At 33.2% G+C, this 27900-nt stretch overlaps 1 long non-coding RNA gene across 1 annotated transcript; it reads left to right on the forward strand.

Moving 5' to 3' along the window:
* The first annotated feature begins 1227 nt into the window (after positions 1-1227).
* Positions 1228-4401, forward strand: LOC146955633 (uncharacterized). Its single transcript, XR_015017423.1, has 6 exons — positions 1228-1332; positions 1517-1573; positions 2135-2228; positions 2332-2403; positions 3912-4004; positions 4289-4401. It is a non-coding gene; the product is annotated as an uncharacterized LOC146955633 (long non-coding RNA).
* Positions 4402-27900: the final 23499 nt, after the last annotated feature.

The following is a 27900-nucleotide window of genomic DNA, read 5'->3' on the forward strand; positions in this document are numbered from 1 at the left end:
ATAAAATATGGAGAAGTTTGGTTTTAAACCCAAGATTACACACTTCTTTATATTTAATGTGTGTGAGTTTAATTCTTAAGTTATTCGATAAAAAAAAATGTTACCGAGACTTTTGAACAAAATATAGTATTAGTGATTACTTGATTTTAGACCTTTTGAACAAACTAGTTAAGTTGGTCACTAACTATCTTTAATGGTTGCACTCCATAATACTCCTAGGTGAATATAACCTTTGAATGTTTAAAAACATCAAAGTAAGTACCAATTATTATTAGTCTTGTGTCTATAACCTAATTAATAATTGAACAGTTAAAATAATCTATATATAAAAGTTAACCAGGAAGCAAACTTTTGCCCTAATTTCAACCTAACCCTAATGCTTAATATTACTGTATTACCCCTAAAGCAACACATCACTCCTAAATACTTCTCTCTACGAACCTCTTTCTCTTCCCTGAAAACCATCACTCCTCTGACCTAACACACCCCTCTCTCTCTCCCTTCTCTCTCACACCCATTTTTTGAATACCACCATCGACCTCTGCAACCGGAATCTAACGGTTCACCGGAATCTATATCGCTCTTTCGTTCTCTGCAACAGTTTTTCCCTTTAATCACTTTCTCTCTTCACCCTCTCTCTCACGAATCGTTGATTCGAAAGCTTCTGGGCCGGCGGACTCAGCCGTTAATTTTCTCCTCCGGCCTACTCTTTAGGTCTCTCCGTCCCGTTGTCTCTTCCGCTTCCCATTCATTCAACACCAACGCCATGCCAGTACGACGAACACTCTGATGAGTCCAATGTTGCCGATCATCGTCACGCTGATCCGAATTCCAAATCAGAATCTCCCGTTGTGAATCAAAAATCAACCGCACCCTTCCCACTATCTCCTTTCCCATGCGAAATCGAATGCCTCTTCAACGGTGTCACCTACAGGTTTAACATTTATACCTACTTTCTCCTATTGGTAATTTTGACAGGTTTGTTTTGTTCTTTCTTTAACATTATGTCAAAAACCAACACCCCCTTCTCAGTTTTAGTTTTTATTTGATTTTGTTGAATTTTTTAAGAAACAATTATTGAGCTGTAATGATATCTGATTGTTCACTGATCTTAATTCAACTGTTAATTTTATTTGGTTTTGACATTGGAAATTAATATATTATGAAAATTTGATTGAAATTTAATTGTTGCTTTGTTTCATTATTCTTGATTTGCAGCTTTGATTTAAGGTAATAGATAGCGTTCTGCAAGGTTGGAAATGTCGCACATGAATTCTTTCATCATGGCAGGAAACAATTGGAAGGTTGCATGTGATTTACTTAGCTTAAAAGGTTGGTTCATTATTGTTTTAACTTTACCATAATATTAACTTTCGTATCTTAATTGTCTTTGTAGTAGCATTGGGATATAGTATATAGTAAAAAACGTAACTTGAATATTTCAAACAGAATTTTAAATAGTATAGTCGTACTGTGATGTGAATGATTCATTTCGTTGTTCCCCGTATTTGTGCAGGTGTGAATTCAGTTTGTATACAATTCTGGAAATTGAAATAACGGTAAATGGACATAGGTAAATGCTAAACTCAAATTCAACAGAATTTTATGTAGTATAGATGAACTGTGCTGTGATGATTCATTTGGTTGGTCCCGTATTTGTGCAGTTGAAACATAAACATCTTAAAAAATTCTTCATTATGTTTGCAGTGTACATGTTGTTCCATTTAAATAAAAACTCCTCCCTGATTAAGACAAGTTCATGAATTATGTTAAAGCCTATCATGAAAAGAAATAGCATCCTAACTATATGTGATAAAAATTGCATTCTTACATAAGAGTATGTATGGCAGAACCAGTGATAATTGTATAGCTGCTTGGAACAAAAGTAAAAAACATGGACTTAAATATATCACTTGCAAATTGCAATGTACTTTCTGAAATTAGTGTTTGTTATATTAATGTATTTTGAAACACCAAGTAGATAGCATATGACCCGTGTAGTGTTTATAAATCTTGGACAGGCCTCACCTTTCAAGCCGGTTTTGTAAGGTTGAATTTGGCTTAACCCAATTTCCAAGAACAATGATAGCAGAGGTTAATTAATCATTATCTTTGTGTTATCATCTATGTTCAGGAATAAAATTTCATCTGTACGTCTTGATGGGACATTGAATCTGCAGCAACGGGAAAAAGTAATCAAACAATTCTCAGAAGACAGCGACATACAGGTCTTAACATATTTCATCATGTTTATCTGTTACCTAATCAGTGTAGTGAACTGTTTCAATGCTTTGACTAATAATAACCATCACCAGTTATCTCTTGCACCAGGTGTTGTTGATGTCACTTAAAGCTGGTGGAGTTGGTATAAATCTAACAGCAGCTTCCAATGATTTTGACATGGTAGGTGCATATCAGTTTGGTGTTGCTTAAACTCATTTGTATTTGTCTAGCTTCAACTTTTCTAACATAGGGCAAATGAAGTATTTGAGTTTGTTGAATGAGAAAAACTAGGACTTATGGCGAGACCATGTGTTTCAACTACACAATGAGCTCTCTTTATATAGACGTCAAATCAATTAATACAATAATATATACAGGATATTTTGTTCTTATTTACACGATATGATAGGATACGGTTCTTATTTACATGATATGATAGGATACGATATGCCGATCCTATATATATAATAAAGTAAATACATGGATCCTAATCTTATTTTTAATAGGATTCTTTTGAGGTTTTCTAACAAGGTTTCAGTTGATACTTGATAGAAACACTGCCTAAAAAAAACTGAAATCTAAACAAGGATCTTTGATTAATTTGAAGCTGGGCGATAAATTAATGTAACAATGTAAATTTAAGTTATTATATCCACAATACTTTTACTGATTTCTATATAAATTTACAGTTTTGGTATTCCAAATAGTTAGTTGTTTTAGTATATTTTTTATAGATTAAGAAATTTAATCTATGCAATTTATAGTTAGTTGCAATGAATCAGAAATAGGAGTATTAAGGATTGGGAAAGTTGCAGCAGAATATGTTTTTTTTTAACAAGCCAAGTTGCAGCAGAATATGTTAATGAATAACCAACCTAACAGATGTGGCATTATTATTTATATTAGGGAGGCTTTTTTTTTGAAGTAATTTTAATATAGATAGTTTGTCAATGTGAATAGGACCCATGGTGGAATCTAGCTGTTGAGGAACAAGCTGTTATGTGTATTCATAGTTCTTTCTCATACGATTTCAATTTCATGCTACATAATAATTATGCACGTTGATTTTTCCCTCTGTTTGTGCTTAATAGCGCTCTTTGTCTAATTAATAGTTCTTTGTTTGGTTAATCTTCTATAATCTATTATGATGTCCAAATATAATTTTTCCCTCCTTTTATGATGTTACATGTACTACTTTGCTAGATTGTTTACCTGTACCCAATTAAGTCTCTATCCACAAATTAAGCAAGTATATGGTGTGTTAGTAACATAAATTAAGTCTCTATCCAAAGAGAAATGATAAGTGAACACAAAATGGTTTACTAAATTAAGCAAGTGTATGGTTTGTTAATGTTTTACTTTACTTTATTAAATTAAGTCTCTATCCCGTCTTGAGATTTTGTTTTTTACTGTTCTTTGTCAATAAGGCTTTTGGCACAACTATTCTTTACTGTGTTTTTTCACTATTACAATCTATTGGATATATCGTCTTAATATAGCTTATAAAATATAAACAATCATTGCCTCTCATGTTGATTTAATTTTTTTTTTTTTGGAACTTTGATAATTGAGATTTTTAAACTTACTTGAAATCTTGGCTGCTATAATCATAATAGATATGTCTTTTTTTTTTCTTATTCATTTCATTAGTGATCTGATGTCTGATCTGCACTTTTTCTTTATTGCAGTGTTTTAAATTACAGTGATACAGATCCTAACATTAATATGCTTCCAATTCTCAAACGGATTGTTCAAAACCATATTCCAGTATGGGTTTTCAGGTAACTAATTTCAACAAAAGAGACCAATTGGCTATTTAATTTTGCCTTTTGATAGTAAGTTATGTTACGGAATGCTAATTATGTTAATATCAATAAGTTAGTTATAAATTAATTAGGTGATTTGTCCCTATAGATACTATACTTTATTATTCATTTTACATCTTTTATCAGAACGACTCCTTACAAGTTTTACTCACTCTCAGGCTTCCAAATCTCTATTGATCATTTCTCTTGAAATCCCCTGATTACTAAGAAGCTAATCATTTGTTAAATTATTATGACAGCGGAGACCAAGATTCCGTTGTGCCATTGCTAGGTTCTCGAACACTCATTCGTGAACTGGCTAATGACCTGAAGTTCAAGATTACAGTCCCATATGGAGCTTGGTTCCACAAAGGCCAGGCAATTTTTATTTTATTTTAACAGTTTAACCATTTTCTGTATTTCGAAAAATAAGTTCAGTACTCTATAGTATGGTTATTCAACTTTTTCGCTCCAGTTTTCCAAAGCAACAGTGGTTTTTGTCACTGTTTTCAAATAAAGGCTATAATGGCGCTATTGCGTAGTGGAATTTAAACAAATCATTATTGTTATGAGATACGCTATTTAGCAGTGTTATAGCATTGTAGCTTTGTAAAATTTAAGCAAACCATTATTTGGACGAGTAATAATTGATTAATTGCATTGCATATCTATGTGTAGGTTGGAGGTTGGGCAATTTTGAGTATGGAAATTTGTTAATTTTCGCCACCGTACGGGGAGGTGCTCACATGGTACCCTATGTACAACCTTCTAGAGCACTGCCTTTATTCAGTTCCTTTGTGAATGGTAGGAGATTGCCCAACACAAGACCTTCAATTGAAGGATGAAAAAAAAAATGGGATGATGAGTCTGCCAACTCTATATAACATGTGGAAATAGAAGATTGTATATTCCAGTTGATTATTATTAGATTTGAAGAATTCATTGCTTAAAAGATGTAGCAATGAAAAAGAAAATTGTTAAAGAGTGTTTCTTTGTAGGACCTTAGCAAACTGCATTTGGAAAATAAATTTACAAGGGGAATTGGGAAAATACGTTATTCCATTCTTTTTATTTTTTATGATATTTATTCACCATATTGTTCTTTACACAATTTGTTCTGAAATGCCTTCAGTTCGGATCAGTTTTTGACTTGAACCAATCAACAGCACGGGTGTATACGGGTTGGTTTGGTTCGGCCTGTTGAATTCGTTGGATTTACCCGGTCCACTTACACTCTTAAAATATAGTCTTTTAAATGATAAACGCATTTATGTACAAGCAGAAGCCAATTAATGTTTTTATTCATTGTTTACTTAGGTTTTGAAAACCAACCTCTTTTAAAGTACAATACAGAAAAAAGTTCAGAAAGAAGCCTAACTGGGATTGATAAAGATATGAATCTGAGTTCACGGGCACAATTTTCAACGGTCACCTCAAGAAACGGTCTAAAAAAATTGCTAATAGATGAAGACAGTGTTTAAAGAAATTTTTCGAAATGTGTAGACACAAAAAACTTCCATTATTATTGAATTTAAAGTTATGACATTTGAAAATATACGATGTATTTTTGCTTTTCCCTACTACATTTACATTGTATATGACCCGTGCGACAGCACGGGTGAAAAGTCTAGTATGTTAAATACTATGAATTAGGTTTAATAATTAGGTTTAATCATTAAACACATAAAAAGAATTAAGAACTTGATTAATCGAATAAAATACGAAATAATAGACTCAATATTCATAGAACCATTTAAAGTTACATCAACAAATAATTATAGGGATGTTCTTATTGTATGACCTAACCTAGAGAGGAATTATTTGCTCATGATTTCTTATTATGGGTCTTGCTATCTTGGTGCACATGTTAATCAACCCAAAAAGATTATTCAACGATAAAATTCTGAAAAGCATAACACGTTTACAAAGTTGTCTGGTCCGTGTGGATTTCCATGACTTCAAGGTTTTTTTTCTCTTATTTTGGTCTTTCATGACTTCTTGAAATATTTCTATACAAAACTTGACCAAAACAACCCTAATTTACATACTACATCCGTCCTAAAATGTAAGCAAAAATGGGTCAACTTTTTTTTTTGACGTTATAGACAATTTCAATAACGAAAGTCTGGCAATAAATCAAGTGTCAAGACTGCAGAAATACAAGGCGGAGTTTCTTCTACCCATATGCAATCTAAATTCTTAAGAGCATATTTAGCTAAATAATGAGCAGCTTGGTTGGCTTCTCTCCTAACATGCAAAAAATTTAAACTACGAAAACTACCCTTAAAACTAATACAATCTCGAATAATAGAGCCAACATAGTTGGAAGATTGTTGGTGAGCATTCAACGCTAAAACCATATTAGAAGCATCTGATTCTGCTTTAAGATTCAGAAAAGACATGTCTTTTGCAAATTCCAAACCCTTCCGCATAGTTAAAGCTTCTGCAACCTCTGAATCTGGTAATGAACAGACTTGCCAACAACTAGCACCAACGACAACACCTTCATTATCTCTCGCCACTGTTGGAACAAAATGTGTTTAACAATGAACCTTGAGAGTTTTGATGATAACAAGGTATTAAAAATTGTCAATTGGAACCCACTTGGGTTGGCCTGGTGGTATTGGCTTGGGTCTTGGGAGTGTGCTCCTCCGCAAGGTCTCAAGTTCGATTCTCTCTGGTGTCAATTTGGATGGGCTATTTAGCTTCTTCAAAAACAAAAATTGTCAATTGGACTAGCTAATATTTGTTCAAGTGTACATGACCATATACAAAAATTTACATCTTAAATAGGTTCTGAATGAACAAAAGAGAGCTAAGAAATCAACAAAAAGGAAGCTTAAAGCGTCTGAAGAGAAATGCTCCTGAAAACAAAGTGCTCCTGAAGACAAAGTACTCCTGAAGTGGTGACGTCATCAGAAGCTGAAGTTCATCAGAAGCAAGATTATCAGAAGCAACCTCATCAGAACCTGAAAATCACCAGAAGCTGCAGTTCATCTAAAGTTGCAAGACTTAATGCTTCAAAAGCTGTTTAATGAATTCGAAAGCATTGCAGAAGACTTGGAATGTGACGCAATGGTCATTTTGAAAGGATTTGAAGGCATTGGATGCTTATCTTCAAAAAGCGTTGACAAAGTACAATTGTACGAAGTGTACAACCACTACCTCCACTACTCTGCAGTGTCTCTACTACAAGACAAGAAAACAGCTCTGGAAAACAGCTATGCCTGCAACAATGTTCCTTCACAATGGGAATGCATTTCAAATTGATCCTTCGTAGGACAACTACCATATCAGGCAAAAGATCATTGGTGATTTATCAAGCTTCAAACGACTCTTTTTGATGTGCTGGCAATTTCACAACGTCTCTTTCACACATCTATATAAAGGAGTGAAGACTTAGAGATTGGTAGAGACTTAACAACAATTTACAAGTGCCTAAACTCTGCTGAAATTGTTCTGCATTCAAAGTTCACTTAGAATTTCTGTTTTCAAGTTCATATCTTAGAAATTCTAGAGTTTTAAGAGTCTGTATCTGATTTTTATTGTGAGCGCCTCTGATTGTATATCAAGTGTTCAACCTCAAACATTTTTCTTTGTAATCTTGTTTGATTAGAAGTCTCTTGCAGTTGTGCTTGAGCATTAGAATTCTCTTGATTGTGTTCAGGAGCATAGGAAGTCTCTTGCTTGTGTGTTTGAGCAATTTGAAGTCTCTTGCTAAGTTTAGCAGTGAGCAGTTGTAATCAGATATTACTTTTTAGTGAACTCTCCTTGGAAGTGCAAGGGGGACTGGACTACTTCCTGTTTGTGGAAGGAACCAGTATAATTGTTTTGTGTCTTTCTTCCTTCTCTCTCTCTGCTTTTATCCGCTGCATCTTAGTTCTGAATTACACTTCAGAAGCAGTTCTCATTTTGCTTCTGATCAATGTTTTCAGCTTAGGAGAAACGAAGAAAAATCTAACACAATTCAACCCCCCCTTCTTGTGTTTTTCTCACCTTCAATAACACACATACCCCACTTATCACCCTCTATCGGACATGCTGCGTCAACATTAAGCTTATAGAAACCACTAAACGGAGGTGTCCAATGAACATCAGATATTTGCATAATTGGACCTCTACTTAGTGTCTCCACCAACATCGTACTAGCACTCTTAAAATTCACAATAGATCTTTGTACCTTAAGTTGATGTATTTGGTACACATTTTGAACCAAATACATTAACTTTTGTGGACCAATTTCTGCTTATATTTTAAGATGGGGGAGTACTTTACTATCAAAATGACACTAATTGATGACTCAAAATCCTATATTATTTCTTGTCATCAATCATCTAATGGTATATTGCCACATCATTAAATGTGTTAGAAAAGTGAATTTTTTTATTTATCAGATTCATTAATTGATATGAAAATACATCATCGAATGTATGTGTAAAGTAATTTTTTATGAGTTATGTAAAATAATTTTCTCGTTGATGATAATGTGTAGAAATTAAACTCTTATTATAATTTATTTATTTATTTCTAATCATTTTATTTGTTGAGCCTTAAATGTGTTTTTGGCTCTCAAGTATCACGACTGTGCAACTTTGATCTTCCTTTTTTTTTATAAATTAATTTAAGCCTCTATGTTTTTCCTTTGTAATTTAATACCCTTTTCACTAAGGTATGTTTGGCAAAAAAATAAAGGATGGCTGCTAAACTAACTTGTAGCGGATGAGCTTATAATGGATGACTAATAAGCTAGCTTATAGGCATAGCCGATAGCAGATATGCTAGTTGATTGAATTTGTAGTGTTTGGTAAAATTAGCAGTTGAATTAACCTATAAATATGAAAGGACATAAGAAAATGAGTATTTATTAAAAAATATCAATTAAGATTGCAGGGGTAAAATGAAGATAAAAAGTGATAAGTTATAAGATTTAATATATAAGCTATAAACTACTTGAATTAGCTTATCAAAAACCTTCATAAGCTCATGAGAAATTCTTATCATAGAATGAAAAATCAACGGTCAAAGTTTTGATTAAATGTATATACATATACGTAATTTATAAAAAAATCAACGGTCAGAGTCGTAATTATTTTAATAAGTTAAAATTTAACTATTGGTTCAAATGTCATTTAATGTGTATAGCCAACTAAAATTGTTTAGTCATATTTTACTTAGTTAATTTGAGAAAATTTTGATTTACCCCCTGCAATTTGAGCAAATTTTGATTTACCCCCTGTTAATTTGAGAAAATTTAATGTTTACTCCATGCCATATCATCGATTTTGTACAGTCAAAATTCATGAAGGTCCAAAACCAAAAAACTTCAAATTACAAGGACGAAATCCAAAAAGAAAAATTTACAGGGGTTAAACTGGAAATGACCTATATTACAGGGGGTAAAGCACTATTAACCCTATCTTATATATAAAAGTTCTTAATTCTCTTAAGCAATTTTTTGGAGGCAAGATAATTGTTACAAATTTCCTAATTTTTTCCTTTATTCTTTTTTGAAAGAATGGTTTTACCTATCTTATCTTATATATAAAAGTTTTTAAGTCTTTTAACAAATTTTTTAGAGCTATAAGTAGGGTTAATATTGTAATTTTATATCTATTTTAACTAGTTGAACCTAATTCACTATCATGCATAAATTTGAAAATTGTTCTTTAAGAGGTCCTGTTATTCGTTGATGTATTTGTTTTTTTTATTATTATTTATTTGTTTTTTTTGGATATATGTCAACAATAGATTTTGAATAATTTTTATCAATAATCTCTCTTGTGTGATAAGCCTTAGAAGCATCAACGGAGGAATCGAATGGGATGTCGGAGACTTGGAGAGAAGGCTTAGAAGCATATGACTTTTGCTTGAGTAGAAGCAAGACAAAGTATATGTAATGTAATTTCAGCAAAAGGCGAAGTAGTTACACAGTTTAAATATATTGGGTCCATAGTATAAAATGACGAAGCAAAAAAAAAATGAATGTAAATCGTATTATTCAAGTTGGATGGTTAAAATGGAGAAGGGCCTTAAGTGTTTTATGTGATACAAAAGTACCGTTCAAGTTGAAGGAAAAAGATATCATACAATTGTCAGACCAACGATCGATGTTTTATAGAACGGAGTGTTGGGCGATTAAGAACCAACACGAGAATAAAGTAAGTGTAGCAGAGATATGGATGTTGTGTTGGATGTGTGGTAAGACTAGACGTGATAAGATTAGAAATGACAATATTATAGAGATAGTTGGGGTAGCACCTATAGTAAAAATATCATGGAAAATTGGCATTGACCTAGAAAAACTATTAGGAAATATTTATAAATTAATGAGTTGGATCTAAATATGGTTTATGATAGAACAATATAACGTATTTTGATACATGTAGTCAACCCCACTTAGTGGAATAATGCTTGATTGTTGTTGTCGTTGTTGTCTTTTGGAAGCATTAACTCATGCGCAACAACAATTATTATATCATTTTATGTTCAAAAAAAACATTTTATGTTCAACTACCACATTTATTAGTCAATGACATAATCAACTTCCCATGTATCGCACGGATCCAAATACTAGTTAATATTTATATGTCATAAGCCCATATTATTAAATTTAATTTGATTGATTTATATATATTAGTGCTCAGACTGGCACTAGTGTGCCCATTTATCTACTTTTGTTTATTGAGTATCGTGTGTAAGTTAAGCAATTTTTTTTTATTGTTTAAGCTTATATTTTATTTTATTTTATTTTATTTTATTTATTTATAAATTTAAGTTATTTCGTTATTTATTTGCTTTGGATATATGTATGGATTTTTATGAATTGTGGCTTTCATATGTAACAATATGGGCTTGCATTTTTCAATGATACTAATAATATAGCCCAACATTACTAACTCAAACTTTATATATGTACCGACTCAAAATACTATCTTAAAATTACATATATAGTAATACTTCAATTTCATTTTGAAAAACTAATGACAAGGTTATTTAAGGGAATTTTCGACCAAGGAAAAATTCATACCAAGTTGATGAACTCCCTTTATATAATATTATAGATGTAAATTTTGTAGTAATATCAAGGTAAAATTTACAAATTTCTTTCAAGCATTTTTAAAATGATCATTAGTATCGTTTTAATTAAAAATATATGTAAATTTAAAGAGTTGTATAAGAAATATTATCGACGTGTAAGTACAACTCAAATGTGACCACTAGGTTCCATTCCAATAATGTTTTGTGATCCTAATGATCAACCTTACAATATATCTCACATGTGTTGTTACATCTCAATTCAGTTATTTGAGGTTTTCAGGTATATTTGTTTGTAGTCTTGCTTTTCTGATTTGTTGAGTTCATGGCTCTGTTAAGATGAAAATTTCAAGGATCGGTTATGGATCATTGGGAACAATGAGTATGCTTAGTTGGAACTGACGAGGTTTAGGTAGCCTGAGCACAATTCTTGATTTAAAATACCATATCCAACACTACAATCTAGAGCTCCTATTCATAAGCGAGACATAAGTCCATGCCAATAAAATTGAGGATTTGTTTTTGTGTTCTTGGTTTTGATTATTGTTTTTTTTTTGTTGATCATTTTGGTAGAGGTTAAGGTCTTGCGCTATACTGGTATACCTCTTTTAATTGTCAAATAGTTGATTACTCACAAAATCATATTACCGCTGAGGTTATAGATGCTAGTCGAGGTCCATCGTGAATTACATGTTACTATGGTTATCCTAATGAGGAGCGTAGGAGAGCGGTGTGGGATTTTCTTTGCTATTTGTTACAATAGTAGGATATACCATGGTGTATTTGTTGTGGTTTTAATGACAATATGGGTGCGAGCAAAAAAAGGGGTTATACCGTCCAATCAAATTGTTTAATTAATGGTTTCAGGCAAGCTGTCGTGGAATCTTGTTTATCTGACATCCCAGTTGACGGCTATCTATTCGCGTTGTTCAAGAGTTTGTTCACTCCAGGTGCGATTGAGGAAAGATTTGATAGAGCACTTGCCAATCCAACTTGGTTTAGTATTTTCCTTGATGCAAAATTAGAAAATTTTGTAGCCCTAGTGTCATATCACTACTGATTCTTCTAGAGACAAGTCTGGTTGTTCGACCTCAAATTTATTATAGACACGGGTTTTGCTTTGAAAATGCTTAGAAAGTTGAGACAAGCTTTGATACTATGGTTAATGGGTAGTTGGCAGCAACACAATGCAAGTTTAGTCCTCCCAAGATTGAATAGGTGACCGAAAAAATATTGGGTTATTACCTTACATTTATCCCTCATATTTTAGTAAAAATTGAGTGGTTGCATGCCCTATATCATATAATCAGTTACTATTTAGGAAATTAGGAATTTAATTAGTTTTAAATGTCATTTAATCATTTTAACTAGTAATGCTCGTTTTGTGGAAAAAGTTGAATATTTGTTGTGGCAATAGACGAAGTTATAGTGTTGAAAAGGAGTTTGAAGATGTATGAAGATGCAACGCTAGCAAGAATTCTGGAGATTTGTCCTTGTGGATCTCTCGGTACGGTCGTACAAGTGTATGAACTCTTATGGACGAATTCGATGAGTTGTCTCCAATCATTGTAGTAGGAGGAATAAAACAATATGTTGAGTACCAAGAGGATAAGACAAGGACGCCTCATAGGGAAAATTACCAAAAGGCACAACCTGTAGTGGTTGTACTAGTACCATAAAAGTACAACCACATGTTAGTGCCAAGGGTCCAAATTTTTTGTTTGAATTGAGTGCACAAGTTTCATGTAGGGTTAACAACTACTGTAGTTCTTACTCCATCTCTTCTCCCCCATAGATGAACAGGAGTGCTAATTTTTAGTGAAGTAGAGTTGAGACTACTTTGGTGATGCATAAGCTCACCTCTTTCATTTTTGGAGTGTAGTCATTTTCTAACTATTGTTTCTCTATTAATATAGCTATTTGTTTTCATCCATTTATTCTTTACTTTCTGTTTTTTAGGTTAAGCTCATCATGAGTTAAACCCGTTTAGTAGTTTAGACATGATAAAGTTATGATTATCTTTGCATAAGATTTGAGAGTTACAACTTCAAGCTTGTTTTAAACAAAAAAAAATTATTGCTATTATTTGAAAGTAAAACTTGATCACTTTTACATTTATTACCAAAGTCCTCGAGACTATTTTATCTCTCTATATTGTTGCAAATCCATGTCATAACTAAATAATTGCTCTAAACCACCTTATCATTTTATCTCACTTAATTGATTTGGATGCAATGTAGTTCTTTTTTGAATTAAAATTAAATAAAGGAGCGATGTCCGTATATGACAAATAAAAAAAATAAAAAAACACAAAAAATTGTAATATGCAATTTCTCTCTCTAACCTTCAACCCCTCTCTCACTAACCTTCAATCCCTCTCTCAATCTCTCTCTCTCTCTCTCTCTCTCTGAAAACCCAATCACCACCACCATCACCATTCTTCCTCATCCCTATCACTCCATCTTCAGTCTCCACCACCATCGTCTTTCTCACTCTCGTCTTCCTTACCTTTTTCCGCCGCTTCCTCCTCCTCCTCATCTGAACCCTTCTTCTCCTTCTCCCCACCCATTTCTTCCTCCTCCTCCGAAATACCACCAAGTTAAAAGATTCAAGAGTGTTTATGAGTTTTGCAATATTGATTTTGATTCTTAGGTTTTGAAAAATGAAGGATGATGGTGAACCCAAAGATGTGCTTATATATTTTTCATTTATGAAAACCAAACATAAACTAATATTATGTTGTAATTTCTATATGGAATATCTATTGAAGACAAGATTCGCAAACTTGAAATTTATGTTGTTTTTATGTGATTCAATGTTGAAGTGGTTCAACAACAACAACGGAATGCCAACTCTTGTTATGTGTTCTTTTCAATTTTTGTTTACATTTCTTGATGGTGATGATTTTATAAAGATGAAGATGAAGGAGGATGGTGATGTAGATGATGAAGAATGATGGTCATTGTTGCTGGGTTTTCATATCAGTGGTCATGTGAAGGGAAAGATTTTGAGTTTTTTTTCTTTTCATTTTTTCATTTCTTTTTTATTTATTTAATTTAGTTTTATTTTTCATTTATTTAATGTAGGAAAAGATTATGTGTCATTCATTTTATTTTAAAATTAAAAAAATTATACACGTGGAGTCCAACTCACCCCACTTGTGGTGTTGACCGGGTCAAAATTAACCACTTACAAAGGGGGTAAAGTTAGGGGTAGAATTGTTTTTTTAATAGGGGACCAAAATCGCTACTTCTGCAAAGTTACAGGGTCAAAAATGTGTTCAAGCCTTTTATTTTCTCTCAAACAAATTTATCGCTGGAAAGTTATAGAAAGCTATTGTGCCAAAATCCTTGTGGGTCTGATATTTTTATACTATTACTTGACACACACACACACACAGAGAGAGAGAGAGAGAGAGAGAGGGAGAGAGAGTATACAACCTGCACTAGCGAGACTTCTCGAAATACTTAGTATTTTCAGAGCTACCTGGTGTGCGGAGGATATGTCTTTATGGAGTAAAGACCATTGTAACAATTTGAAAATTTATATTAGGATTGTAGGCGACAACTAAACAATTCACGGGATAATCGAACATGTGATCATCAAACACAAACAATGTCTTTAATGCGTATACATCACAAATATTTGTTACTGTTCTTTTGATAGTTTATGATCTAAATAATGCTCAACAATCAGAGGCGTGGTATGAGAAACGGAGATAGTTGTATACAACTTTTCATGAAGAAGAAAAATAGAATTTGAAAGGAAGAAAAGTGGCTAGAAAGACAAATTAATTATGAAGTATGAGGAAATCTTTCAAAGATAAAAAGTTTAAGACTATGATGCTAAATAATAAGTGTATAGGTTGTTTTGGATTATTCAAGAAACTAATTATGAATTAACACGCGTTGCTAAAATTAAATCTTTTTTTTTTCTTCTGAAAAATAAATCACTATAGTATTCTAGAATATTGGAAGAAAACAATAAGAAATTTGTACAGAACGAAGCATAAATTATAAAATCAAAATTGTAACTCAAATCTTAGAAAAATATATGATAAATCATCTAATGCAACTCATGATTATGAACTATTTAAATTATTGCATGAGGATAGAACCAACAAATCAAAATAAAAATTGAAAATATCAGCAAATTTTCAACCTTGAGATTCCATCAACCATTTAACCATTAATTAACAATGATATCACAAGTAAAAAATTACGACTTTGATCATTGATTTTTCATAAATTATGTATATGTACATACATTTAATTATGACTTTGAAATTTGATTTTGCATTCAGTGATAAGAATTTCCCACATTTCTAATGGGAAGAGCCCACATTTCAACATTTAATAAAACTATTATAAATACCATGCCACATTTTTAGTCTCTTTCACAAAAAACAAATTAGTGAGATTTGCGACACTCTCAAATAGCTCCTCTGTCCTGGTTGGTTCTATCATTGGCACAACCATCCTCTAGTAGGTATATTGATCTCCCTGTAAAACCAAGGGATAAAATCACCGCATATTTTTTTCGGAAAAAAAAACAGGGTAGACCTTTTACCTCCAAGAACAATCATAAACCACTTGTAAATATAAATGAAAACACACCCTTATTGAACCTATTTTAACTTACACCTCTTATAGAAACGATTTCCTGGAAACTTTCATTGTCGATTTCCATAAGGGTGTTACTTTTTTCATTTATAACGAAAGGTGGTTTGTTTATTCTTATAGCCAAAAGGTCTACCCCCACGATTTTTTTTGAAGATGTGTGGCAATGTTATCCTTTGTTTCTAGAAGGAGATCAACATACCTAGACGAGGAAGGTTGTGTGAATGATAGTACTATCAATTTTCCATTGTTAGTGGTGGTAGTGGAGCTGTTTGAGAGTGTGAAAATCTCACTGATTTATTCTCTAAGGATACATTATTTGAATTTGAGGAGATAGATGAGGGTATATGGTTATTTTCTAGTGTAATTGGAGGTATGAGCTTTTTATGAAGAGATTGACAATATGACGTTGTATTTATAATACTTTTATTGAATGTTTGAAATGTGGGCTCTGCCCATTGGAAATGTTAGAAATTCTAATTATTGAATGAAAAATCAACGGTCAAAGTTGTAATTAAATGTATGTACATATATGTAATTTATGAAAAAACAACGGTCAAGGTCATATTTTTTTACTTCTTTAAAAATGTCATAATTTTTTGAATTGTTAAAATCTATCTGTTGGTTCAAATGCCATTTAATATGTATAGCTGATGGACGAAATTGGCAAATGCACTAAATCGTAACAAGTAATAAAGTAATAAGTTTATCGTCTCCACAAAGATTGTCGTTCAACTTAGCAATTAGCAAAACTTATTTAGAGAGTAAATAGAAAAGAGATTAATAGAGGGTTACACGGTTTAATTGCTTTGCCCAATACGAGATTATGTTTGCGATTCAGAGATTTAATGGCTATTAGGGAATCCTTGAATCCCCTTTTTGTCTTTGTTGGAATTATTTTATTAAAACAACAGTTAGGTGATGTCTACTAATTTTTTAAGAAACTAGTTTCTAAACTACATCAACCCTTATGGCAAAAAGTGCTACATGTTAACCTAGTTAAAATTGTGGCATTCTTGAAAGGAAGAATTAGAAAACCCTAGGTTTCATACTTAAATTTCATTAACAATAATTCAGAAATAAGCAATTAGTATTGCCAAGAACGAAGAAAGAATTTCTGGTTGTCAATCCTACTAATCTGCTATGGATCAATTATTAAGATTTCTGATACATATTCTCAATTGAAAAAGCATTAAGAACATATTGGAACCCTCTTGAATCCAACAAATAAGAAGAGGTTCATCTTGAAACCCTAATCAAAGAGGTTCAGTTGCACATGACAATATACATTATTACAAAACAAAAGAAAAATATACCATAAAGAAAACAAGGGGAGGATGGAGATCCTCCATCTTATAACTTTGATGTTTGACCCTTGCCTTGAACCGTTAGCTTTTTGAATGAATAAAAGTGTGTACAAAGGTCTCTAATTATAGCATATGATTACTTAGGGTCTAAGAGAAGAAATGTAATATCCCGCTTAAATCCTTAGACTGAATGAATGGCTTAAGAGAATGGCATTTTAGTAATTATTGTAAGAGTGTATAAAAAGGGAAAACCTTCACTTTTTCCTTCATTTCTCTCTCACTACTGAACTCATCCTCCCCTCATCTCTGTTCTTCACTCGGCCCTCACCTTCTTCCCCTCAACCTCCTTCAATTTCCCTCCAATTCTAACCCAAATCAACATGCAATCACTCCTATGAAATCCTTATGAAGAACTAATCTATATTCCAAACTTTAAACCACCTCCTCTCCCTTTTACTCTCTCATCCGAGCCCTCCCTCTCCATAGGCTAACTTGGGAAAAATTCAATTAAGCTCATCAATGGCCATGCATGTTTGGTGTGATTAGGGGTGTCCGAGGTGCGGTTTGGTTCGGTTTTGAAGTTAAAAGTCAAACCGCAAGATTAATAAGTGTGCGGTTTGATTTGGTTCGGTTGGATTTTTAAAATAAAATCTGAACCAAACCAAACCAATGCGGTTTGGATTGGATCGGTTGGGGCGGGTTTTTTAGACAATAATTTTTTTGTTTTCAACGTTAAAATCAAATTAAAAAGCTAAAACACAACATATTTTCAGCAATGTTTTAAATTTTATCCAATATTACAATTTTATTTTCATCCAACAATGTTCCCAACTACGTAGACCAAATTAAAACTTGGACAAAAGTAAAAGACTACAATTTTAATAATTCTCTAATAGTTCAAGTAGCACATAAATACATTTTTTTATAGAAAAAGCAAAGAAGAAACTCAACAAGAGAAAAAAATGTCATTTTATTAAAGTTTGCATTGAATTTATATGAGTATTAGTCTATATGATATATATTTAATTAGTGTTTTTCTTATATTGCGGTTTAGTTTGGTTTGGTTAGGTTGGTATCATCAAAACCGCAAACTGAACCAAACCACGCGGTTGAGTAAAAAAATGATCTGAATACATCCAAACCAAATGCGGTTTTTTGCGGTTTCGGTTTGAATTGGTTCAGTTTGCAGTTTTTCTTTTGGATTGGTTCGGTTTAGAACTCCCCTAGGTGTGATGTTGTTTAAGCTTTAGTTGGGTATTTAGAAGCAAGGAAATGTAAAGGGATTCAAAGCTTAAGCTTAGGTACACATTTTGGTAGTTGTTGAAACTTATCAAGAGAACTAAAGATGGTTAAAGGTAACTGATTATTGCAGCCTTGGGATCCTATGAAATTTGAGCATGTTAAGTGTTAAAAAGCAAGTATGGAAATGGAATATTGGTAAGCGCAGGTTCTAGTTTTTTATTCGTATCTCTTGCTGTGTAGCTTGGAATTGAATTATTGTCCAAGTTTTAGATTCTACATTAAATTCCCTTCAGTTTAGGCATAAATTTCATATGATTCGGATTAAAAACGAATTGGGAAAACGCATTTGAAGTTTGGTAAATTCTGCTGGAAAATGGTTACGAGTTTTGTCATGATTTTTGCGGTAATGAGCTGAAGTGGGTGAATTAATGTGGACGTTGTTGTGCTTGGGTGCTAGAATCAAGATTTTGACAAGGGAACAAAAGCTAAGGTTTTTGTTTGGCTTGGAGTGGAGCTTTTCAAAGATTTCAGAAAGTTCTCGTGAGTTCCCTTAGATCAGCTTTCCCACCTTTGGGCTTATGTAAATTGTAGGAAAATTACAATGTTAGGTTGAATTTAGTTGCTCCTTGTGTTAGACTTGATTTATATGTTAATTCTCACTTACATACTGCTTTTGAGCTAATGTATCTTCTGGCATCATTTTATGTGTATGGGTATGCTTCGAAATGAACAAATCTGAATCAAACATATTTTTCTGCATATTGTTGTACTGTCACGCTCGCCGAGGTGAGCTGAAGCTCGCTAGAGTGAGCATGATGAGTTTCGTTTCTGACTTAGCTCGATGTGGCGAGATGCTAGCTCACCAAGCGAGCCTCCCAGTTGTGGGCTCGCCAGGCGAGCAAATGCCCACCCAACGAACAGTCATGTACATCAATATAATTCTAAAAATACATTGTTCATATTCAGGGACCTATCTGCATATTTCAGAAGGGCTATTTTCTAAAATAAAGTGACAAATATAATTGAGTCTAAACATAAGTAATCATTGCGTAACACACATGAGTTTAATTCATATATGTATATATGAAAATACTCGGGTAGATTCTAACCCTTAGAAACGGGAAATTAGTAGAGACTCGACTTAAATAGTCAAGAATAGTTATGTTACTGATGTAACCAGAGGCATAATAGATATGCTATAGAGAATATTTTCATATATGTGTGTGTGTGTCTATATATATATATATATATAAGTTGTGGCTCAGGCAAGCTCCAAACTATGTCTGGATAAGTCAGCCCGTCAGGGAACCTTCACGACGATTCATACATATGTGCGTGTGTGTGTGTGTGTGTGTATATATATATATATAATATAATAATAATAATAATTTGTATCCCTCAGCAAGCTCCAGGTTCCGCTGGATGGGTTTATTGTAGATGGTAAACCACACATAGTCAGAGGAGTTCTGGTGATTAGCCTTAGATAGGAGTTTCACCAGATAGCAGTGGGATGGTGACCGGGGTTACTACACTCGGGATCCATTCCGTAAAATCAATCCAGATAATAATGATTGTTTAACGCTAAATTTCTAACATTAATAAAAAAAACAACTACAAATATGTGTATACATCATAACAAAATTATGATAGAACACAGTTAACGATCCTAGTTTTCCCCCGATCGTCCAACTCTTCAGAAAGAACCGTCTAAACCCGAAATGGGTTGAATATAGTCAGACGACGATCATAGGTTTTCCCCGAGATTGCCTAAATCCTAGGATAGGTGGAACTCACCGAGACATCTTCTCTCATCCCAATCCTTTTATTTATTTTACAGATCAGCAGGTTGCTCGTAGCAAGAGGTAACATATATGTAGCCGAATGGTTCATCGTCAAATGCTCGTTCGTACCAGTTGCAAAATATTCTTCATGTATTCAATTATGTATCAGATATATGTATTTGACAGTTAGCATTTTATTAGATGTACGAACTTGTATTGACGTATGTATATTCATTCGAAACAAATTATGCTGTAATTTTAATGTATCCAGTACTAAGTTAACGCACATGCTAAATATTCTAGATAAATTTAGTATGGGTGTTATAAGAAAACTGGACCTTTTCCGCTGACCCAGCTTGAAAAACAAGCAAAGGGCAATTTTTGCCCACAGGGATGTGCATGTGCGCACGAGAGAGGCGCAAGTGCGCATGTGACAATAGCCAAGGTTGTCCCATGCGCATCGGTGCATGGCATGTGCGTAGATGCGTATGAGGCCGCCCCTCCTGTGTGAATTCTTGCATTTTCGTCCCGTTTTCGATCGTTCTTCCATCTAGAAACTCCTAGGAAATTGAAATGAATTTTCTTCATCTTGTATTGTCTTCAAAAACCTTCTAAGATACATTCTGACTTCATATCCTTGATCCTTCACATGATGTCTTTATTTGTCAATTTATATGATTCTTCACTACAAAACACCTGTGAAGTTGCATGATTTATGATAAAAGTGAATTACAACGACTCGAGTGAAAACTATATATGTTCCTCAAACCATTGACAACTTATCTAACTCTCATCTTGAAGAAATGAGCTACATCTCTACTTATAGAGGTTCTGTATTTTTAAGTTCGCTAAGAAAAGAAATTCTTGCCTAGCGAATTGAACTTTCTTCCTTAGAGAGAAAAGCCAGTTGTCTTCAAATATTTCTTGAACTGTCTTAGTTTTCTTAGTGTACCAAAACTCGGCTAGTGAAACATCTTTGGTATTTCTCTATGAAACTCTATTTTTTGGCTCGCTTTCACATCGCTGAGCATGCCTAGCAAATTGGGCTTGTCCCCAAATGTCTTTGTGATGCTTTGGCTTGGGTTATGGTGCTTGTGCTTACCCCAATTTGTTCCGTATTGATGAAGTCATGTCCAAAACCTACAAAAAGGTGTAGGAAACAGGCGTAATAGTTTTTTGGCATAATTTTGCAATATAAATGATAATTATATATATTTGGAGGTTTTTGTATTAAATTACTTGTAAAACAAGTTAATAAGTGATATGAAAAATAATACTAAGTAATTTGACACTTATCAAATAGATATGAAGAATTTGGAAATTGATAAAACCAGGTGGACGAATCTTCCATCTCTAAGAAAAACCATTATGATCTCCTACTAGACTGTCCAAATTTATTTTTCCCATGAACTAAAAATTATTTTTATTTTTATCTGGAATTAGATTGGATATTTTAGTTGTTCTTAAAAACTAAAAGGAGTCCCTTTCAAAACATAAAAAAAAAAAAAAAAACTTAAATGAGTCATTACTCTTCATTTTGTAATATCAATAAAATATTTTTTAATTGTATTTTATTATTATACTTCTAACTCTTTAGAAAAACCTAAGGAGGGTGGGAACTATTGCAAATTAAAGTGAAAATTATGATCGTTTTACAGCTGTTCTTAATTAAATTTAAGCTCTGAAATGTACAAAGTTATTCTCTTAACTATTTAATACTATATTTTTTAAAATTTGTGTATTAACTTTGTTGTTGAACTGGAAAGCTAGTAGAGGTAACGACTAATAGCCATTAACAGTGATTCATTTTCTTCAAACGAATATGTTAAGGAATGAGCAATGTTTCTGATCTATGGGTTCCTTAATTACTATAAAGAGTGTCAAGGTGTTTGAGTGTTTTTTAGCCACTCAACTAAGAAATTATTAACATGTAACAAAAAACAAAATGATAAAAGGATAAAATGTGTAATAAGCTTGTTTGATTGACCATGTGTGTTGAAAAATTTACAAAGTCCAATATTTACAGGTGAACACTAGTCATACTATCCAAAATAAGATGGTTTACAAAATTTATTCTTCCTTTTCTATAAATATTAATAATGTGGAAATCTTCCCGTTGTTGGGGATATGTGGTCTCCCATGTTTGGCTCAACCTTCCCAATTCTGCAACATTCCTTGTCTCCTTTATCCATGCATGTGCAGCTCCCTCGAAACATGGTTATATGTTATTGGCTTCTTTGGTTAGTGGTTATATAAATATGAAGCACAAGTAAAAATTCTAACTCTCAAGTTCCACTAAGTTTTGATTGATTCTAACACTGCCATGACCTTCATGGACCTCGATAGATTGGAGAAAGATTTTACAAACCTGAATTTGGCTATGGTTGCTCTTGTCTAACTTTCACTGTGGGACTTTGCTTGACCTTAAAATCTCATATCTTCCAATTCCGGCTAACAAGTTATTTAATTTTAGGTGTAAGCAAATGCCTCGTACATTGCATTATCGATTAAATTTGAGTTGTGAGATGATGCAACATAAGAATTAATTACTCCTCGTGAACAATGTTAGCATTGTGCTGTAAAACGTAAAAAGTATTCGTTAGAAACCCCATATCGGCTTGTGAATGGGCAAAACGACATTAATTACTGTCAATTTGTTCACTCTAACTACAATCATTGATCGTTCTAACTACTTGATTGTTAACACTGGAGATCGTTAGATAAACACTTTTTATAAATAACCTCAATCGAGCAGAACAAATTAAATTTGTACAATGCCTCTAACGTTTTGATAATAACAAAGTATGAAGAACAATTGGATATGCTAATATATGTTTAAGTGTGCAGAACCATAGATTAAAATTTATCAAGGAATGAACATATATGAGAGCATCTGAAGCACAAGAGAAGCCAAAGACTTTATAGAGGATCTGAAGACATGTCAATCCGAAGTCAACAATGTAATCAGAAGTGAAGAATTCATCCAGAAGATATTGAAGACCAGAAACTGAAACACCAAGACTCTAAGTCATCCAGACTATGAAGTATCCAGACTCTGAGGACTTAGAAGCCACGCCAACTTTGTCTTTTTTTGAGTGGTTCAGGATCTGACCAACTACAATTTCTCTTCTTCCGAATCACATGCTAAGTCAAATCCAAGGACAAAAGGAATGAAACAGATAATTCTAATTGCATCAATGATTTTCAAATGTCTTTTCAAACGACATTAAACATATCAGGCAACATTCCAACGTCTTGATTTGAAAGCATCTCAAAGACTCTTAGTGTGATGCCACTTTCCAATATCTCTCAAATCCTTCTCTATATAAGGAGATGAAGACTTGAAGAAATATACAAGACTCTGTAATTTTAACTTGTGCCCTTACTCTGTCAAATTCAAAATCGCATAAACACTTAAGAATTTCTTGTGAAGTTCATATCTTAGAAATTCTAAAGTCTTAAGAGTCTTACTCTGTTCTGTAATTGTTTGCATCAGAATACAAGGCTCTGTAATTTTAACTTGTGCCCTTACTATGTCAAATTCAAAATCGCATAAACACTTAAGAATTTCTTGTGAACTTCATATCTTAGAAATTCTAAAGTCTTAAGAGTCTTACTCTGTTCTGTAATTGTTTGCACCTCTGATTATATATCAAGTGTAAAACTCAAATAATCTTTTATTTGATTAAGTTAGATCGTAAGAAGTATCTTTCAGTTGTGATTGAGCATTAAAAGTCTCTTGTTTGTGTTCTTGAGCATTTAGAAGTCTCTTGCTTGTCTGCTTGAACATGTAATCCTTGGTGATTATAGTGAAAATCCCTTAGAAGTGCAAGGGGGACTGGACTACTCCTTGTTTGTAGGAGGAACCAATATAATTGTTATGTGTCTCTATTTCTCTCTTTCTCTCTTTGTGTTTGTTTTAATCCGTTGTACTCAGAACCTGAGCCAGACTCTAAACCAATTCATACTTTGACTAGTTATACTCTTGGAAAAGTGTAACACCCTATTTCTAATAAGCGGTAAAACGCGCGAATATACAAATATATTCTAGAAATAGATGCTACGTCATCAAACAAAAGCAACATACATGTATAAATTGTCAAGTCTCATAAACATAGTAGCGGAATATAAATAACATCTCCAAATCTCATGACAATAAATACATCTCAATGATCTCAGATACAACCAATATCTCAACTCCAGCTACATAATCAAAAAAAAAATCCAACATGCAAGCACTACCCTAGATCAGAGCCCTAATCTAGACACTTCCATATAAAAAGAGGAACTCCGCTCCTCGGCAACATCAAGTAAACAGTCTAAGCATCCTGCACTCCATCTACCCGTCCATACGGAAAGGCATGTGGTAAACCACTGAGGGTTAGCATTACATCATCATAATCCATATAAGATTTAATCAAGAACATTTGAAATGAAAGATATATTCAAGAACAATTCATACAATTATACACAAGTATTCTCAATACGCATATCATTCAAGATCATTCAATATCATCATTCCAAGTTTATATCAACAAGTGTATCACACACATATCATAATTTCAACCATGTCAATTAACAAATAACAAATTCAATCATCATTCACAACTCAAATGCATTTCAATTCACCAACAATGTATGCAATGGCTCTATACTCATCTAGATGCATGCGGTACCATATCACCTCAAGGTCGTCACCTTCGATGCAACAAAAACATCGTAATCACCTCAATTGGATATAAAATCCACCACCATCAGTCATGAATGCATGAACATATGACTCGACTACAATGCATATGTTCACATAATCTAATCACCTCAACATCACCAATACTTGTATATATGAACTCAACAACAATTCACCACCACTTAACATATATACAATCACCAACAACATCCACAAGTCAATCAACATATAGTTGCCACATATATACATAATTCCTTATAATCCAAATAAAGGAATAAATACAACATATGATCACAACATCATATACATCACTCAACAAACATTCATACATCATCTCATAATCATATTAATCTATTCATAAAGGGTTCATAAGCAATTGACTCTCAAAAAAAATCATTTTCTACCAAGTTCGTCTCCAAAAATCACAACATTGAAAATAATTGTGCATTTAAGTCAAAACCAAGTAAACAAGCCTAATTGCCTATGCCATGTATTCTCGTACGTCACATGTACGTGCAGTAGAGGTTACATAAGCATTTCATCGGCCAAACACAACGAAATTATAGGATTCACCAAATTCGTCTCTTAATTAATTCATTTTCCAAAAGAATACCATTTTGAAAGCAAAGCAAGTTAAACTCATTAGACCCCTTTTACACCAAGTTATTTCTTTCATAAAACACCCCTAGATAGTTAGGATAAAGCCCCTACACTTTGGAACAAGTTTGGAAGCAATTGGATTGAAGAAAAATGCATTTTTAAGGTTTCTTGTCAGACAGGATCGTGGCACGTGGGTCTCCCATCGTGGCACGATTTTTCCAGAGTCAAAAACACTGAAATTTCTGGTCACCATCGTGGCACGTTGGCCCCGCATCGTGGCACGTTCTTAGTTTGACAGACAACGCCAGATTTTTAACCTTCACGTTTTCGCGCATAAAAATCAAACCGTTAATCCGTTTTCGATGCCGTTTTCGTCTACATTCTCCTAACACTTTGCTCTATCATAATGTACAGAAAAATTCAAGTTTGAACCATCCCAAAATCATTTTCCAAAACCTCACATCACACTCATTTTCAAAACGGTTAACACTCGAATTTTCACACGAAAATCCCGTTTTCTCCCAAACGACTCGACTAACAAAATCACAACATGAAAATAGAAATTCTACCAAGTTCAATTCATCCATCAACATCAAAAACTCAGCCAACAACTTCATATATCAAAATTTCATTTTGGTCCTTCACATGAACAACTTAACACAACTTCACAAGTTTGAACAACAACAACAACTCTTATCATAATTCTCAATTCATGATACCCAATGCATCAATTCATCAACAACACATCTAATAACAACAACAACATATAATCATGAAATCATCCACAATTTAACAACCACAACTTCATTCTTCATCAATTTCACACAAAAACATATCATATTCATATATACCCATTTTGACATACAAATTTAACAACAACAACACAATTATCATACAAATCATGTTCTCAAACATAACAACAACAATCATGCACGAATTTACACCAATTAAAATCAATTCATCAATTTCATAAAAATGGGTAAAAGGGAAAAGTTATGAAATTATGAGTGAAACCTAACCCTCTTACCTCTAGCACCAAGAATCCCTAACCCAAGCTTCAATTTAGCTCCTAGATGATGAATTCCTCTTCTAGCTCTAGCCTTCAACCCCTTTCTCTTGTTCTTCTTCTTCAACCCTTATCTTCTCTCTATCTCAATCTTTCTCTATTGTAAAATGTTGGTGAAAAACCCTACTTTCTCTACTAACAAGAGTATATATAGATCCTATTTAATTCGGATTAACCCACAACACCTTAATGGGCCTAACCCATTTCTATTCCAACCCCAAAATGTTACTACTCACTTAACGGTAAAAAGTAATACTAACGGTCACCTACCGGTAAATAAAATAAATTACTACAACTCCTTAGCACTTAGTAGAATAACAACTCTCCCTAAGCACTAAAATTAACCCTCAACAAATTTACTAAATTACCCTTGCTCACAAAATGACCAAAATACCCCTAAGTCCAAAATGACTAAAATACCCTTCTAACACCGAATTCTAAAATTCCCAACCAAAAATACACACAGAGGAAAATAATCACATATGAGCACATGTAACACACATAATAAATAATAAAATAAATCTAACGAAAATCGGGCTGTTACAAAAAGTTTGAAAAAACCAACACAATTCAACCCCCTCCCTTCTTGTGTTTTTCTCGCCTTCACGTACTCCTTACATTGTTATCTATCTTCTTTTTATAATTCTCTTGCTAATTTATTCTCTAAGAAACTCTTTCTTGATATTCCTACTCTTTCTTGAACATTTCACTCCTTTTTATTTGAACCTTAATTTCTAAATATGGATTCTGTAACCAAAAACTAAAGTCATGTCAAAGATAACTATCCTACAAGCCTTTTCCATGTCCAATAAAATATTACCCTTCATCCATGTACAACCGGGGTGGATTCGAAGGCATTTATTTATCCTTCCAGTTTGAGGATTTCCTTTTGCTTGTGACTTATTCACCTATGAGGGATAGCTAAGTGATCTAAGAACATATCCTCAACCAATTTCTAACTATTTGGTTTGGCTTCTCATGGGTAAAAGCTTCCAAGGATCAAGATAGGAAGAAAACATGTTGAAATATGTCTTGAATTAGTGTTGAGAAAATGTTCCACATCGGATAATATGAAGAAATATTAAATACTTAGCCATATCAGTAAAAGCCTTGTGTGTTAGTATTTCTTGCACCAATAGTTAGTGGGTTTTGCTATGGCCAGCATTATCTATACAATTCAGTATCTGTAATCTGTAATTATCGATTATAGTGAATTCTTTTCAGTGGCTCTGCCCATGGATTAGTCAGCACATTGCTGGATACCACGTTAAATCTTGTGTCATTTTTATCATTCTGTCTTTTACTATTATTGTTATTATTCTCGTGTCCTGTTATAACAAACTGGTATCAGAGCTTGGTTCGAATTTGTTTAGGCGGGAACGGTGACTGGAGGTAAAAGTTTGAAAGTCGACAAGTTCACTGGGAGGAACAATTTCAGTTTATGGCAGATCAAGATCCAGGCGTTGCTTAAACAACAGAGTCTATGAACACCTTTGTTAAAGCCTGCGCCAAACCCTCTACCTGCTGATTTCGCC

The sequence above is a fragment of the Medicago sativa genome, chromosome 1, assembly GCF_051527215.1.
Source record: "Medicago sativa cultivar Bolivia chromosome 1, Bolivia_mono, whole genome shotgun sequence".
NCBI classification, from domain to species: domain Eukaryota; kingdom Viridiplantae; phylum Streptophyta; class Magnoliopsida; order Fabales; family Fabaceae; genus Medicago; species Medicago sativa.